Source organism: Phalaenopsis equestris, unplaced genomic scaffold (genome assembly GCF_001263595.1).
Source record: "Phalaenopsis equestris unplaced genomic scaffold, ASM126359v1 Scaffold000094, whole genome shotgun sequence".
Classification (NCBI taxonomy): Eukaryota; Viridiplantae; Streptophyta; class Magnoliopsida; order Asparagales; family Orchidaceae; genus Phalaenopsis; species Phalaenopsis equestris.
The window spans coordinates 2,093,694-2,097,655 of NW_018164536.1; the positions used below are offsets into that span (position 1 = coordinate 2,093,694).

At 36.7% G+C, this 3,962-nt stretch overlaps 1 long non-coding RNA gene across 1 annotated transcript in view; it reads right to left on the reverse strand.

The window, feature by feature from the left end:
* Positions 1-1,738: 1,738 nt before the first annotated feature.
* The window catches only part of LOC110020367, a 4,633-nt gene continuing 2,409 nt past the window's right edge, over positions 1,739-3,962 (reverse strand). Inside the window, exon 3 of the long non-coding RNA XR_002293518.1 lies at positions 1,739-1,843. This is a non-coding gene — a long non-coding RNA (uncharacterized LOC110020367). The remainder of the gene's footprint in view (positions 1,844-3,962) is intronic.

Genomic DNA, 3,962 nt, shown 5'->3' on the forward strand with positions numbered 1-3,962 from the left:
AGATTTACATGAAGCAGCCAGAAGGGTTCACTCAAGCTAGACAGGAGCATATGGTTTGCAGGTTAAAGAAATCGTTGTATGGGTTGAAACAACCTCCAAGACAATGGTACAAGCGGTTTGACTCCTACATGATGCAGATTGGCTACAGACGATGTGAATATGATTGCTGTGTTTATGTGAAAAGTCTTGATGATGATTCTATTATTTTTCTGTTACTGTATGTTGATGATATACTGATTGCTGCAAAGAATATGAATGATGTCCGTGGTTTGAAAGCTTTATTGAGCCAGGAATTTGACATGAAAGACTTGGATCCTACGAAGAAGATTCTTGGAATGGAGATTCATCGAGACAGAGGCTCAAGACGATTATGTTTATCTCAACGAGGCTATGTTGAGAAAGTGCTGGAAAGGTTTGAGATGAGCAATGCAAAGCCTGTAAGCACTCCTTTGGCAAATCATTTTAAGCTTTCTTCAGAACAGTGTCCTAAGACAGATACAGAAATGGAAGACATAGCTAAGGTTCCATATGTCAGTGCAGTTCTGAAGGGTACTGTAGGACATGGAATTATTTTTGGCAGTCAGAAGAATGATCCTTCAGTTGTGGGGGATGTTTATTCAGACTATGCAGGTGATTTGGATGGCAGAAGGTCTACAACTGGGTATGTGTTTACTCTTGGTGGAGGGCCTATATGTTGGAAATCAACAATTCAGTCTATTGTGGCATTATCTACAACTGAAGCAGAGTACATAACAGTAATTGAAGCTGCTAAAGAAGCCTTATGGCTTGCTGGGCTAGTAAAAGAACTGGGCATTGAGCAAGGTGGAGTTCAGTTGCATTGTGACAGTCAGAGTGCTATTTATCTGGCTAAGAACCATGTGTACCATGCGAGAACCAAGCACATTGATGTCAGGTATCACAAGATCAGAGAGTTGATTGCTTCTGGGGAGATACTGTTGCAGAAGGTTCATACTGATGAGAATGCAGCTGATATGTTGACCAAGCCAGTTACTATCAACAAGTTCTTGCATTGCTTGGACTTGTTGAATGTTTGCAGTTGCTAGAGAAGCATGGTGACCCAACCCACGATGGTGCAGTTGTAACTCCCAGGTATTTTTCTCCTAAGGGGCTGGATATTCGCCAAGGTGGAGATTTGTTATGGTATGACTCATATACCATATCAGGACAGACGCTGGATCTAAGCGGAGCGGAGCGGAGCGGAAGAATCTGTCCAAATTGGGAAGTTACGTGGGTTGGAGTGCGGGGGCAAAGCCCCGCGGTTTGGTACAGGGGTAATGTTGTAATTACATATTGTGCCTAGGTTTACTCCTGGGGTTATAAATAGGTCTGTTAGTAACCCCAGGAGGTATCCCTGAATTCTGTAAACTCTTTTCTGATTATAGAAAGAAACTCGCCGCTCTGCTCCCGATGACGTAGGCATCTTTGCCGAACCTCGTTAAATCTCTGTGTTCTTCTGGATTTGTGTCGATTACTGTTTTTCTTCGCCCTAATTTTCTCAACACCAACCATGAAACTGTTATTTGAAAATATTCCAGAACAAGCCATATGGAGCAAAGAATTCATCATCCACGGATGAATTATGCTGATGAATTTATAGGATAAGGAGCATGCAGTTTCAAGAAACTGAATGTCAATTATATGAAATTATCAATCATCTCAACACAAACGGAAATGTTTATATTTTGTATTAAGAGGCAAGAGGAGTGTAATTACCAAGGCAGGCAACCAAGTAACTTCCAAAAGCGTACAAAGCAAATGCTTCATAGCAGTTCCTTAATATGTCACATATTATTGAAAATCTTGCTTTCCATAAAGAGAATAACTGAAATGATAACAAAAAATAATAAGAAGGATTTACCATAAAGAATTGTTTCAGGCATGATGAGCAGTTTACAGATCAGAAGATAAAGAACAACTAAGACGCATGCTTAAAACATAGAACTAAAAAAATAAGAAAGATTTACTTACAAACCATTCAATTCCTATTTATTTACATATCTAACACAAACTTTCAATTTTTACATAAATACATCATTTACTATGCATGAAAAGGTATACTTCATTTTTCTAAAAGTTAATAAGTGGTATTTTTATGTGATAACAAAGATTTGGGTGGTATAAATGGAAAAAGGTAAGTTTAGGTGTTAAATATGTAAATAAATAGGAACCCATATTGAAGCATATCGGAGATTAATCCGTTCTAAAGTGCAGTGCAATCAAGCTGACAATATTATTAATGCAAAAAACTAAATAAACGCTTACCCTCTTTAATACAATAACAATTAGGTTCATCCCCGCGTTTACATCAGTGCCAGCCATTTCCTGGCTTAAGTATGTCATAAACTTGCACAATTAACTTTACTACTCATAACATCCACTATGCCAAGAATATATTTGTACTTACTACAGCAATACCATCATCAATCTTAAATAGGGCTATTGATATTGCTCGATGTTCATGAATACTTGTATTTGTCTCACTAGCTTGAATTTGGCTCATTCATTAATGAGTTGATTTGAAGCAAAGGTTATCAACTTTTTTGCAAATCGAATTGAACAAAAATAAAAGCTAGATTGACTTATTGAAATCAAAGTACTTTTTCAATTACCTTTTTTTATTATTGAAAATAGAGTACTTGAAATTTATAAATATACAACAATAATAGGCAGAAAAGGTTAATTTTTTGAATGTCTTATATAATTAAGCCAATGAATGCACTCTAAGCCAATTAAACACCTTTTTTATTGCTTTTTTTTTTAATTATTGCAAATAGAGTACTTGAAATGTATAAATATACAGTAATAATGGACACACAGGTTCACTTTTTAGACATTATATCATTAAGCCAATCAATGTACTTTTCTTTTTAATTATTGAAAATAGAATACTTGAAATGTATAAATATACAATAATAATGGACACCAAAGGTTTATTATTTAGACGCATATTATATCATTAAGCCAATGAATGTACTCTAAGAATGAGGGACAAAATATATTTTAAGTTCTATAATGATTAAAAGAGGTAAGATGAAAAGTTACAAATATGCTTTCATGCAACTAAACCCATCAACCAAGAATTTTTCAAGGCATACGATTGTCATTGACTTTGTTAGCTATTCATGTTTAATTCAATTTCAGCTTAAATAATAAAAAAGCCGAACTTAAATGAGATTTTTTTAATTTAATGAACTATAATTTGCCTCTTATTTAGCAGGACAATTGACGAACCAAACCAAATAATGGCCTAGTTAATCCATATTTTGCTTTGTCATAACTGACTCAATATGAGCTTGATGTTTTATGCAGTGCACCCAATCTAAGATATATTATACAGGATTTAACATATTCCTAGTGAAGGATCACATCAAATGGTTGTGATTGTGAATCATAAAGTGAAGATCAAGGCTGGATTGAGAGCCTAGATGATACTGGAGTTAACCTAAATCAGGTTGCAAGACAACAAATATTATTACTAAATAAAAACAATGATACAATGAAAACTCAAAAGAAAGAAAAATAACCTCACAAAGCAAAAGTGAAAAAACAATACAACAATGAAGACAAAACAAGCTTGACAAGGAGGGAGTTCGGGTGGTGGGGCAAGGCAAATCGCAGAGATAAAAACCGGAGAGGCGTCTGGAAGGAGGTCGACGTGAAAAAGAACAATGGGAGAGGGGTCCTGCTGGAAGGCAGCAAGATGGCGGCCTTCTGGATGGTAGGCGGCTGCTGGAAAGTGCCGAACGGCTGCAGACTGCTTGGAAGAGCTTGATGGTGCACTGGAAGAATGTCGACTTGAAGAACAAAGACAGGAGAGGAGCCCTGATGGATGGCAGCAAGGTGGCAACCTGTTGGGTGGTAGGCAGCTACTGGGAAGAGTCAGATGGTGTGCTTAAAGGAGGTCAATGTGAAGGATAGCCACGAGAGAGAAGTCCTGCTGA